The sequence below is a fragment of the Mustelus asterias genome, unplaced genomic scaffold (genome assembly GCF_964213995.1).
Source record: "Mustelus asterias unplaced genomic scaffold, sMusAst1.hap1.1 HAP1_SCAFFOLD_4763, whole genome shotgun sequence".
NCBI classification, from domain to species: domain Eukaryota; kingdom Metazoa; phylum Chordata; class Chondrichthyes; order Carcharhiniformes; family Triakidae; genus Mustelus; species Mustelus asterias.
This window is the reverse complement of record NW_027594706.1, coordinates 1-13,948: the sequence shown is the minus strand read 5'-3', so window position 1 is coordinate 13,948 and position 13,948 is coordinate 1. Positions and strand designations below refer to the sequence as shown.

Here is a 13,948-nt window from a genome sequence, read left to right as displayed (position 1 = left end):
AGCAGAACACCAGGGATCCAACACCAGACTCCACCCAGGGAGAGGCAGCAGAGGAACTCACTTGCTCTGCAGGTCAGTCAACACTGGTTTCACCAACTCGTCCCCAGCCTGCTCTCTGAAAGAACACAAGAGACCCTTCGGTTACAAAACCACTCAGAATCCACTGACCCTGCAGCCAACAGCACTGGCTCACAAACCCAGAGGCAGCAGCAGCACCCAGCGGTGGAACTGAGAGACACACACACACACTCACAGACACAGACACTCTCTCCCACAGACACACACGTTCTCTCTCACAAAGACACACACTCTCACAGACACAGACACTCTCTCCCACAGACACACACACTCACAGACACACACGTTCTCTCTCACAAAGACACACACTCTCACAGACACAGACACTCTCTCCCACAGACACACACACTCACAGACACACACGTTCTCTCTCACAAAGACACACACTCACACAGACACTCTCTCACACACACACACTCATCCAACGCAAACAATTTTTATCAGCAAAGGACGCTCAGAGTCCAATTGCAATCACTGAAGGAAATTTCTCAGTCAGAAGAAAGGAACATGGAGGGACCGGCCACACCTTTGCTGTGTTTCCACAAGGCCGAGTCACCTCATTCTCTGTGTGTCTACAATACAGGGGGATTTATTCCAGACCTGGAAACTACAGTGCGTATAGGCACCCACACACATACCTCTCAATGTCACTCTTCTCAACGAGACACTGTAGAACTGCATCCAGACGATTACGAGCTGTTGAAGCCTCCAGATCTGCAGCAGAAGAGAAACTACACAACTCAATAAACGTACACACAGGAGTTCAAAGTTCCGCACTGAGGGAGTGCTGCACTGTCAGAGGGTCAGTACTGAGGGAGTGCTGCACTGTCAGAGGGTCAGTACTGAGGGAGTGCTGCACTGTCAGAGGGTCAGTGCTGAGGGAGTGCCGCACTGTCAGAGGGTCAGTGCTGAGGGAGTGCCGCACTGTCAGAGGGTCAGTACTGAGGGAGTGCCGCACTGTCAGAGGGTCGGTACTGAGGGAGTGCCGCACTGTCAGAGGGTCAGTACTGAGGGAGTGCCGCACTGTCAGAGGGTCGGTACTGAGGGAGTGCCGCACTGTCAGAGGGTCAGTACTGAGGGAGTGCTGCACTGTCAGAGGGTCAGTGCTGAGGGAGTGCCGCACTGTCAGAGGGTCAGTACTGAGGGAGTGCCGCACTGTCAGAGGGTCAGTGCTGAGGGAGTGCCGCACTGTCAGAGGGTCGGTACTGAGGGAGTGCCGCACTGTCCGAGGGTCAGTACTGAGGGAGTGCTGCACTGTCAGAGGGTCAGTGCTGAGGGAGTGCCGCACTGTCAGAGGGTCGGTACTGAGGGAGTGCCGCACTGTCAGAGGGTCAGTACTGAGGGAGTGCCGCACTGTCAGAGGGTCAGTACTGAGGGAGTGCCGCACTGTCAGAGGGTCAGTACTGAGGGAGTGCCGCACTGTCAGAGGGTCAGTACTGAGGAAGTGCCGCACTGTCAGAGGGTCAGTGCTGAGGGAGCGCCGCAACATGCAACAAGTTTAAGGGAGATAGAAACATAGAAAAACTACAGCACAAAACAGGCCCTTCGGCCCCACAAGTTGTGCCGAACATATCCCTACCTTCTAGACCTACCTATAACCCTCCATCCTATTAAGTCCCATGTACTCATCCAGGAGTCTCTTAAAAGACCCTATTGAGTTTGCCCCCACCACCACTGACAGCAGCCGATTCCACTCGCCCACCACCCTCTGTGTGAAAAACTTACCCCTAACATCTCCCTTGTACCTACCCCCCAGCACCTTAAACCTGTGTCCTCTCGTAGCAGCCATTTCCACCCTGGGAAAAAGCCTCTGAGAGTCCACCTGATCTATGCCTCTCAACATCTTATACACCTCTATTAGGTCTCCTCTCATCCTACGTCTCTCCAAGGAGAAAAGACCGAGCTCCCTCAGCCTATCCTCATAAGGCATGCCACTCAATCCAGGCAACATCCTTGTAAATCTCCTCTGCACCCTTTCAATCTTTTCCACATCCTTCCTGTAATGAGCCGACCAGAACTGAGCACAGTACTCCAAGTGGGGTCTGACGAGGGTCTTATATAGCTGCATCATTATCCCCGGACTCCTAAACTCAATCCCTCGATTGATAAAGGCCAGCACACCATACGCCTTCTTAACCACCTCCTCCACCTGCGGGGCCGATTTTAGAGTCCTATGGACCCAGACCCCAAGGTCCTTCTGATCATCTACAATACTAAGAGTCTTTCCCTTTATATTGTACTCCTTCATCCCATTTGACCAGCCAAAATGGACCACTACGCATTTATCTGGGTTGAAGTCCATCTGCCACTTCTCCGCCCAGTCTTGCATCCTATCTATGTCCCTCTGTAACTTCTGACATCCCTCCAGACTATCCACAACCCCACCAACCTTTGTGTCATCGGCAAACTTACCAACCCATCCCTCCACTTCCTCATCCAGGTCATTTATGAAAATGACAAACAGCAAGGGTCCCAGAACAGATCCCTGGGGCACACCTCTGGTGACCGACCTCCATTTAGAAAAAGACCCATCTATACCCACTCTCTGCCTCCTTTGGGCAAGCCAGTTCTGGATCCACAGGGCAGCAGCCCCTTGGATCCCATGCCCTCTCACTTTTTCTAGAAGCCTCACATGGGGGACCTTATCGAACGCCTTGCTAAAATCCATATAAACCACATCTACCGCTTTCCCTTCGTCAATGTGTTTAGTCACATTTTCGAAGAACTCCACCAGGCTCGTAAGGCACGATCTGCCTTTGACAAAGCCATGCTGAGTATTCTTGAGCATACTAAACCTCTCTAAATGCTCATAAATCCTGTCCCTCAGGATCTTCTCCATCAGCTTACCAACCACTGAGGTTAGACTCACCGGTCGGTAATTTCCTGGGCTATCCCTATTCCCCTTCTTGAAAATAGGAACCACATCCGCAATCCTCCAATCCTCCGGCACCTCCCCCGTCTCCATCGACGACGCAAAGATCATCGCCAGAGGCTCTGCAATCTCTTCCCTCGCCTCCCACAGTAACCTGGGGTACATCCCATCCGGACCCGCGGACTTATCTATCTTGATGCCATTCAAAGATTCCAGCACAACCTCTTTGTTAAAGTTCACATACTCAATCTTTTCAGTCCACCGCAAGCCCGCAGTACATCCACCCAGGTCCTTCTCCTCTGTGAAAACCGAGGCCAAATACTCATTAAGCACCTCTGCCATTTCTACTGATTCCGTACAGACTTTCCCGCCTTCACCTTTTATCGGCCCTATTCCGTCACGTCTCATCCTTTCACTCTTCACATATTTATAGAACGCCTTAGGGTTCTCCTTAATCCTACCTGCCAGGGCTTTCTCGTGACCCCTTCTGGCTCTCCTAATTTCCTTCTTTAGTCCTTCCTACAAGCCATATACTCTTCTTAATCCCTATCTTCGCCAAGCTCTCTGAACCTTTTGTACGCTTTCCTTTCTTCTCGACTAGGTCCTGCACAGCTTTCGTGCACCACGGTTCCTTTAACCTACCAACTCCTCCCTGTCGGCTCGGAACGTTGTCCTGTAGAACCCTAGACAGACATTCCTTGAAAAACTGCCACCTCTCTTCAGTACATTTCCCCGAGAATACCTCCTTCCAATTTACTCCTCTAATTTGCTGATGTGAGAGGGAAGTTTCTCACACAGAGTGGTGAGTGCCAGGGGAGGTGGTGGAAGCAACATTGAAGAGGCAGCTGGACGTGGACATGAATGGGGAGGGAATAGAGGGATACGGTCCGAGTAAGGGCAGAAGCTTGTTTTTAGTCGGGGCAGCATGGTTGGCACAGGCTTGGAGGGCCGAAGAGCCTGTTCCTGTGCTGTACTGTTCTTTGTTCTTTATAACTAAAAAAGATCATGCTTGTACCTCCCTCCGCTCCCCTCTTTCACCCCTGCTAGAAGAAACTCTTCCAAAGCCACTTTCTGACCCCTCCTGCTGTGTCCCCCGATCCTTCTCTACCCCGTGGGGGGGGATCTGTGTCCCTGTGCCCAAGGCCCCAAGACATGTTTAACATTTTACTCAGCACCACCACCTGCTGTCTGAACACTGTACTGCATCCCACCACTAAATTCACCACAGTGGATCAGGAGGAGGCCATTCAGCCCCCTCGAGCCTGTTACACAGGAACAGGAGGAGGCCATTCAGCCCCTCGAGCCTGTTAGCCAGGAACAGGAGGAGGCCATTCAGCCCCTCGAGCCTGTTACACAGTAACAGAAGAAGGCCATTCAGCCCATTCTCGCTTCACCATACCATGACCGATCTATATTTTAACTTCATCTTCTCGCCTCGGTTCCCGAATCCAACAAAAGTCTCTCAATCTCAGTTTGAAAGTTTCTAACTGACCCCTCCCAGCACTTCTGGGAGGTTAAGAGTTCTGGGAGGGTGAGCACCGGGGGGGGGAGGGGGGCGCACCGGGGGGGGGGGGGGGGGTGCACTGGGGGTGAGCACCGGGGGGGGGGGAAGGGGAGGTGCACTGGGGGTGAGCACCGGGGGGGGGTGGGGTGGGGCGAGCACCGGGGGGGTGGGGTGGGGCGAGCACCGGTGGGTGGGGGGGGAGCGAGCACCGGTGGGTGGGGGGGCGAGCACCGGTGGGTGGGGCGAGCACCGGTGGGTGGGTGGGGGGGGGGGGGGGCGAGCACCGGTGGGGGGTGGGGGGGGGCGAGCACCGGTGGGGTGGTGGGGGGGGGGGGCGAGCACCGGTGGGGGGTGGGGCGAGCACCGGTGGGGGGTGGGGGCGAGCACCGGTGGGGGGTGGGGGGGGGGGGGGCGGAGCACCGGTGGGTGGGGGGGGGGCGAGCACCGGTGGGGGGGGGGGGGGGGGGGGGGGGGGGGGCGGGGGCGAGCACCGGGCGGGGGGGTGGGTGGGGGGGGGGGGGGGGAGCACCGGGGGGTGGGTTGGGGGGGGGGGGGGGGGGGCGAGCACCGGGGGGGGGGGGGGGGCGAGCACCGGGGTGGGGCGAGCACGGGGGGGGGGGTGGGGCGGGGCGAGCACTGGGGGGGGGGGGGAGAGCACTGGGCTGGGGGGGTGAGCTCTGGGGGCGAGCACGGGGGGGGGGTGGGGCGGGGCGAGCACTGGGGGGGGGGGGGGAGAGCACTGGGCTGGGGGGGGTGAGCTCTGGGGGCGAGCACTGGGGAGTGGGGCGAGCACTGGGGGGATGGGGCGAGCACTGGGGGTGAGCACTGGGGGGGATGGGGCGAGCACTGGGGGTGAGCACTGGGGGGGGTGGGGCGAGCACTGGGGGTGAGCACTGGGGGGGTGGGCGAGCACTGGGGGGTGGGGCGAGCACTGGGGGGTGGGGCAAGCACTGGGGGTGAGCACTGGGGGGGGTGGGGTGAACACTGGGGGGGGGGCGCACATTGGGGAACTGGGGGGGGGGGTGAGCACTGGGGGGTGAGCACTGGTGGGGTGGGGGGTGAGCACTGGGGGGGTGGGGTGAGCACTGGGGGGGGTGGGGTGAGCACTGGGGGGGGTGGGGTGAGCACTGGGGGGGGTGGGGTGAGCACTGGGGGGGGTGGGGTGAGCACTGGGGGGGGTGGGGTGAGCACTGGGGGGGGGTGGGGTGAGCACTGGGGGGGGTGGGGTGAGCACTGGGGGGGGGTGGGGTGAGCACTGGGGGGGGTGGGGTGAGCACTGGGGGGGGTGGGGTGAGCACTGGGGGGGGTGGGGTGAGCACTGGGGGGGGGTGGGGTGAGCACTGGGGGGGGTGGGGTGAGCTCTGGGGGGGGTGGGGTGAGCTCTGGGGGGGGTGGGGTGAGCTCTGGGGGGGTGGGGTGAGCTCTGGGGGGGGTGGGTGAGCTCTGGGGGGGTGGGGTGAGCTCTGGGGGGGGTGGGGTGAGCTCTGGGGGGGGTGGGGTGAGCTCTGGGGGGGGTGGGGTGAGCTCTGGGGGGGGTGGGGTGAGCTCTGGGGGGGGTGGGGTGAGCTCTGGGGGGGGTGCGGTGAGCTCTGGGGGGGGTGCGGTGAGCTCTGGGGGGGGTGGGGGTGAGCTCTGGGGGGGGTGGGGTGAGCACTGGGGGGGGTGGGGTGAGCACTGGGGGGGGGTGGGGTGAGCACTGGGGGGGGGTGGGGTGAGCACTGGGGGGGGTGGGGTGAGCACTGGGGGGGGTGGGGTGAGCACTGGGGGGGGTGGGGTGAGCACTGGGGGGGGTGGGGTGAGCTCTGGGGGGGTGGGGTGAGCTCTGGGGGGGGTGGGGTGAGCTCTGGGGGGGGTGGGGTGAGCTCTGGGGGGGTGGGTGGGGGAGCTCTGGGGGGGGTGGGGTGAGCTCTGGGGGGGTGGGGTGAGCCTCTGGGGGGGGTGGGGTGAGCTCTGGGGGGGGGGTGGGTGAGCTCTGGGGGGGGTGGGGTGAGCTCTGGGGGGGTGCGGTGAGCTCTGGGGGGGGTGGGGTGAGCTCTGGGGGGGGTGGGGTGAGCACTGGGGGGGGTGAGCTCTGGGGGCGAGCCAGGGCAGTCACACAGACACATTGGGAAGGTGGATAACACTGATGGAGCAGTTGCTGTTGTTAAGAGTTGCAGCCTACCCGATTTCTCTGTCTTCACCTTGACTGACAGCATGCTGCTGCTGCTGCTCTGGGGTCTCATTCACACGCTGGGGGTCTTCCAAACGGAGCAGGACACCCCAAAATCCACTCCAACAGGCCTGTGACAAGAGAGGCAGAATTACTGCGGATTCACATTCAACCTTGTGCTGCTCACACCCCGAGTGACTGAGGGAGCTGGATTAACATCAGTCCAGATACAGTCAGTAACACAGGGGGTGCTGGGGGGAGAGGGGGGGTTCTGAGTGACAGTGTGAGGGAGCTGGATTAACAGGAGAGCTATAATCAGTAACACAGGGTCCCCTAATGAAGAGGAGGGATTAGGGATTCTGGCTGCACCTGAAGTTACTAACTCACCAGAGCAGGAGGAATCCAAGGACACGGGGAGAAGGAGGGACATTGTGGGAGCATTGTCTATAAATCTTCCAATTCTTCCGAGACCCGGGCGGGACATTGCAGAGGACTGGAAAATTGTTCAAAAAAATAACCACGCAAGGATAAATCCAACAGCTCCAGGACAGTCAGTCTAACCTCAGTGCTGGGGAATAATCCTGGACAAAATTGGTGTGAGTGGCACGATGGTTAGCGCTGCCATTTATCAGATTGAGAGGCAGACAGAGTAGAACTTCAGCAGGACAGAGACAGTCTGGTCAAACGGATGGAGACGGGGCAGGTGGAATTCGAGGTGGGCGTACACAAAGAACTCAGCGAAGGTGTCAGGACAGGTTGAGAAAATGGTTCATCTCGGTTGAGAGATAGGAGCACAGAATCGAAACGCAAGGCAGTCAGGCTGAATTTATACAAGGTCGTGCTGTTACGATCCAGCAGGTGGGAAGCATCGCACAAACCTGATCCCAAAGGGAAGCAAGGCAAGCTATCACAACTCTTCTCCATTTGTATTTTACCACAAAGAGGTGTGCGCACTGACGCCTGGAGCCACACATTCCAGTAACACTTGTGGAGATTTTAAACAGTGAAACAAAGGAAAACTTAAACACACATGATTACATTTACACAGTTAAAATAGTCTTACAGATCATTCCCTGCAAATTTCTCCCCATCCTATGGAGAATATTAAACTCCACATTTACTTCCAATGCCTGCATTTCACAGCGAGACCCTTTGTCCTCAACTTTGTGGACAGTCAGTGCCCAGCTTAACTAACTTAGACACAAGCACAGACACACACTCGTGCAAGCATGCGCACTCAGTTGTACACACACACACAAACTCAGACAGCCTGTACACCTGGGCAGGACTGGGACTGATGTCCTAGGAGGACTGCTTACTGGAGCGGTTGGGGAGGGTTTAAACTAATATGCCAGGGGGATGGGAACCTATGTAAGGAGTCAGGGAAGGAGGGAGCAAGGACAGAAACAAAAGGTAGAAAAGGGAGTAAGAAAAGTGATAGGCCGAGAAACCAAGGACAAAGTTCAAACAGCGCTATAGAGAAAAAAAACCCCGACCCTTCCGGGGACCATATCCCTCTATTCCCATCCTATTCATGTATTTGTCAAGACGCCCCTTAAAAGTCACTCCTGTATCCGCTTCTACTCCCTCCCCTGGCAACGGGTTCCAGGCACCCACTGCTCTCTGTGTAAAAAAATCTGCCTCGTACATCACCTTTAAACCTTGCCCCTCGCACCTTAAACCTGTGCCCCCTAGTAATTGATTCTTCCACCCTGGGAAGAAGCTTCTGACTATCCACTCTGTCCATGCCCCTCATAATCTTGTAGACTTCTATCAGGTCACCCCTCAACCTCTGTCACTCCAGTGAGAACAAACCAAGTTTCTCCAACCTCTCCTCATAGCTAATGCCCTCCATACCAGGCAACATCCTGGTAAATCTTTTCTGTACCCTCTCCAAAGCCTCCACATCCTTCTGGTAGTGTGGCTGAGATGTGAAGGGGTTAGCATCCCATTAATTTCCTCTGATCTTGGCCATTTGAAAAACTGAACTACATCTTGTTGTTTTGAACAATTGGTGAACAATCAGCACATATTCCCTATTCTGAACTGCTCCTGACCTTGTAGATAAACTCCTGCTCGAACACACCGGTCTAGACTGGACTCTGCTAATGTGTCCTTGTTTGAAGGAGATAACATTCGCTTTATGTGCAAAGTAGCGTCCCAAGATATATGGGAAACGGTTGCTATCTCACACTCGAACAATGGTGGACGTGCAGTTTCAATGGCAAGGGGGGGTGGGTTTTCGACATATTTATGGTTTTTCTCATACTGTCTTTGTATTTTACTCTTGCTGTTGCTAAGCACGGGATTTGGGTGAAACAATATTGTGTGTACGTGACTAACTGCTGTAAAAATAGTATGGGGGGGGGAACTGCCCCCTTTTTCGGAGAGTGTCGCTTGGCTAAACTCAGAACACTGTGCTGAGTTAGAAAAGCGATTCTCCAAAAGCTTGGACTTGCTTGAAAATAAAGGACTGGGTTTTCTTATCCAGATCAGTGTCTTGCTCTTGCATCAAGTACGTAAGGGTCTCTGAAAAACAAACCTGACATGGCGACCAGAATTGAACACTATATTCCAAGTGCGGCCTAACTAAGGTTCTATAAAGCTGCAACATGACTTGCCAATTTTTAAACTCAATACCCCGGCCGATGAAGGCAAGCATGTCGTATGCCTTCTTGACTACCTTCTCCACCTGCATTGCCACTTTCAGTGACCTGTGTACCTGTACACCCAGATCCCTCTGCCTATCAATACTCTTAAGGTTTCTGTAATTTACTGTATATTTCCTATTTTTATTAGACTTTCCAAAATGCATTACCTCACATTTGTCCGGATTAAACTCCATCTGCCATCTCTCCGCCCAAGTTTCCAACTGATCTATATCCTGCTGTATCCTCTGATGGTCCTCATCGCTATCCGCAAATCCACCAACCTTTGTGTCATCCGCAAACTTACTGATCAAACCAGTTACATTTTCCTCCAAATCATTTATATATATATATATTACAAACAGCAAAGGTCCCAGCACTGATCCCTGAGGAACGCGACTTGTCACAGCCCTCCATTCAGAAACGCACCCTTCCACTGCTACCCTCTGTCTTCTTTGACCGAGCCAGTTTTATATCCACCTTGCCAGCTCACCTCTGATCCCGTGCGACTTCACCTTCTGCACCAGTCTGCCATGAGGGACCTTGTCAAAAGCCTTACTGAAGTCCATGGAGACAACATCCACTGCCCTACCCTCATCAATCATCTTCGTCACTTCCTCGAAAAACTCGATCAAGTTCGTGAGACACGACCTCCCCTTCACAAAACCATGTTGCCTCTCGCTAATAATCCACTTATTTCCAAGTGGGAGTAAATCCTGTCTCGAAGAATCCTCTCCAATAATTTCCCTACCACTGACGCAAGGCTCACCGGCCTGTAATTACCTGGATTATTCTTGCTACCCTTAAACAAAGGAACAACATTGGCTATTCTCCCCCATAGCCAGAGAGGATACAAATATATTTGTACTTAGCCTTCCCCAATTTAGCACCTTAACTTGAGGACTGCACTTATCTTTATCCATCAGTCCCTTAAAGCTTACTGAATTGTGGTCACTGTTCCCAAACTGCTCCCCTACTGAAACATCGACCACCTGACCGGGCTCATTCCCCAATACCAGGTCCAGTATGGCCCCTTCCCTAGTTGGACTATCTACATACTGTTTCAAGAAGCCCTCCTGGATGCTCCTTACAAACTCTGCCCCATCCACGCCCCTAGCGCTAAGTGAGTCCCAGTCAATATTGGGGAAGTTAAAATCTCCCACCACATCAACCCTGTTACTTTTACACCTTGCCAAAATCTGCCTACATATCTGTTCCTCTATCTCCCGCTGGCTGCTGGGCGGCCTATAGTAAACCCCCAACATTGTGACTACACCCTTCCTATTCCTGAGCCCTACCCATATTGCCTAACTGTATGAGCCCTCCGAGACGGATGAACTAATTGTGCAGATAGATATAAAGGGGTACGATATAATTGGGATTACGGAGACATGGCTGCAGGGTGACCAGGGATGGGAACTGAATGTCCCAGGGTTTTCAGCATTTAGGAAGGACAGGTGTAAAGGACAAGGTGATGGAGTGTCATTGTTGGTTAAAGAGGAAATTCACACAATAGTGAGAAAAGATATTAGCTCTGACAATGCGGAGTCTGTATGGGTAGAGCTGAGAAATACCAAGGGGCAAAAAGCATCAGTGGGTGTCATATACAGACCCCAAACTGCAGTGGTGATGTTGGGAATGGCATTAAACACAAAATTAGAGATGCATGTGATGAGGGAATATGGGTGATCATGGGTGATTTTAATCTGCACATTGTGGCCGATTTGATTTGCCCAATCAATGCCGTAGAGGAGGAATTTCTGGAGTGTAAACGGGATGGTTTTCTTGACCAATATGTGGAGGACCCAACTAGAGAGCAGACCATCTTAGACGGGGTACTGTGTAATGAGAAGGGGATCATTGCCAATCTAGCTGTACGAGACCCCGTGGGGATGAGCGACCAGAACATGATAGAATATTTTATCAAGATGGAGAGTGAAGTAGTTGATTCGGAGACTAGGGTGCTGAATCTTAATAAAGGAAACTATGAGGATATGAAGCGTGAGTTGGTCTTGACCTCTTTTTAGGTAAAGGTAAGGTAAAGTTGCAATAGTCCCAGATGACCATAGGGTAGGAGAGCAAACTGGTGGTTATTTAACCCAAGGGTCACCACACCACAGATGAGAGACAAGGTTGAAAGGGTGGGCCTTCATGAATAACCTCAGCTGGTGTGGGAATTGAACCTGCACTGTTAGCATCATTCTGCATCATGAACCAGGCATCCAACCAAATGAGCTATCAACTCCCCACAATAACCCCTTTTTAAGATTGGGGAGAGTTACTTAAAGGGGTGTCAGTGGATAGGCAATGGCAAACATTCAAGGAACACATGGGGGAACTGCAGCAACTGTTTATTCCTGTCTGACACAAAAGCAAAATGGGTAATAGGGCCAATCCATGGCTTACAAAGGAAATTAGAGAGAGGATCCGATCTGAGGAAGAAGCACACAGATTGGCCAAGAAAAATAATAGGTCTGAGGATTGGGAGCAGTCTAGAATTCAGCAAAGAAGGACCAAGGATTGATTAAGAAGGGGAAAATACAGCATGAAAGTAAGCTTGCAGGGAACATAAAGACTGACACGTGAAGAGAAAGAGGTTGGTGAAAACAAATGTAGGTCCTCTACAGACAGAAACAGGGGAATGTATAATACGGGACAAGGAAATGGCCGACCAACTGAATACATACTTTGGTTCTGTCTTCACAAAAGAGGAAACAAATCAGATGCCAGAAATGTTGGAGAATGCAAGATTTAGAGAGAGGAAAGAACTGAGGGAGATCAATATTAGTGGAGAAATAGTGCTGGGAAAATTGATGGAATTGAAGGCGGATAAATCCCCAGGGTCTGATAATCTACATCCAGAGTACTTAAGGAAGTGGCTCTCGAAATAGTGGATGCACTGGTGGTCATCTTCCAGGATTCTAGAGACTCTGGAACAGTCCCTGCAGATTGGAGGGTAGCTAATGTCACTCCAATATTCAAAAAGGGAGGCAGGGAATTATAGACCAGTAAGCCTAACGTCAGTGGTGGGGAAAATTCTAGAATCCATTGTCAAGGACTTTATAGCAGAGCATTTAGAAAGCAGTGGCAGGATCAGACAGAGTCAGCATGGATTTATGAAGGGGAAATCATACTTGACAAATTTGTTGGAATTCTTTGAAGATGTAACTAGTTGAGTTGACAAGGGGGAGCCAGTCGATGTGGTATATTGGGACTTTCAGAAAGCATTTGACAAAGAGATTAAATGGCTTGGGATTGGGGGAAGTGCATTGAGATGGATAGAAAACTGGTTGGCAGTAGAGGAAACAAAGAGTAGGAATCAATGGGTCCTTTTCAAATTGGCAGGCAGTGACTAGTGGGGCGCCACAGGGATCGGTGCTGGGACCCCAGCTATTCATAATATATATTAATGATTTGGATGAGGGAACAAAATGTAACATCTCAAAGTTTGCAGATGATACCAAGTTGGGTGAATTGTGATGAGATGCAGAGGTTCTTCAGAATGATCTGGACAGGTTGGGTGAGTGGGCTAATCAATGGCAGATGCAGTATAATTTGGATGAATGTGAGGTTATTCACTTTGGAAGCAAAAGCAAGGCGGCAGATTACTACCTGAATGGGTGTAAATTGGGAGGGGGGAGTGTGCAGCGGGACCTGGGTGTCCTTGTGCACCAGTCGCTGAAGGTAAGCATGCAGGTGCAGCAGGCGGTAAAGAAGGCTCATGCTATGTTGGCCTTCATTGCGAGAGGTTTCGAGTACAGGAGCAGGGATGTGTTGTTGCGATTATACGGGGCCTCGGTGAGGCCACACCGAGAGTATTGTGTGCAGTTTGGGTCTCCTTTTCTGAGGAAGGATGTTCTTGCTCTCGAGGGAGTGTAGCGAAGGTTTACCCGGCTGATTCCGGGGATGGTGGGACTGATGTATGAGGAGAGATTGACTGGGTTAGGATTGTTTTCACTGGAGTTCAGACGAATGAGGGGGGATCTCAGAGAGACTTTAAAAATTCTGACAATCAGACAGGGTAGATGCAGCGAGGATGTTCCCGGGGGGTCCAGAACCAGGGCTCACAGTCTGAGGATTGGGGGTAGACCATTTAGGACGGAGATGAGGAGACATTTCTTCACCCAGAGAGCGGTGAGCCGGTGGAATTCATTCCCACAGGAAGGAGCTGATGCCGAAACATTGACTGCATTGGAGAGGCAGCTGGAGATGGCGCTTGGGGTGAACGGGGTCAAAGGTTATGGGGGGACAGCAGGATGAGGCTGTTGAGTTGGATGATCAGCCATGGGGGAGCAGGCTGGAAGGGCTGAATGGCCTCCTGCTGCTGCATTGTATGGTGAGAGTGAGACTGTGTGAAACAGCGCACCGGCAGTGGGATAGACAATCTCCCGGGGAGGGAGTGACTCTCACCTTGTCGCCGCCTCTCCCGCCGCCACCGCCTCTCCCGCACCAACCGCCACCCAGACCCCGCCCCCTGCGTCACCCCGTCACCGGACCTGGCGTCACCGCGTGCCCCTGCGCCGGAGCGTCAACCCGGCCCCGCCCCCTGTGACACCGCATCATCGGCCCCGCCCCTCGGCGCGCGGCAGTCTGGGTCCGTGTGAGGAAAATGCTGAACAATCTCAGCCTGTCAGAGTCAACATCGCCCCGTTGAGCTGGCCCCGCCCCCCGGCCTCAGCCCCGCCCCCCCCCAGCCT

At 53.7% G+C, this 13,948-nt stretch overlaps 1 long non-coding RNA gene across 1 annotated transcript; it reads right to left on the bottom strand.

Annotated features, from left to right (window-relative positions):
• Positions 1 to 61: 61 nt before the first annotated feature.
• On the bottom strand, positions 62 to 13,715 carry LOC144491223 (uncharacterized). Its single transcript, XR_013497410.1, has 4 exons — positions 13,662 to 13,715; positions 6,616 to 6,734; positions 717 to 792; positions 62 to 115 (listed from the first exon to the last, which is right to left on the bottom strand). It is a non-coding gene; the product is annotated as an uncharacterized LOC144491223 (long non-coding RNA).
• Between the last annotated feature and the right edge of the window lie 233 nt (positions 13,716 to 13,948).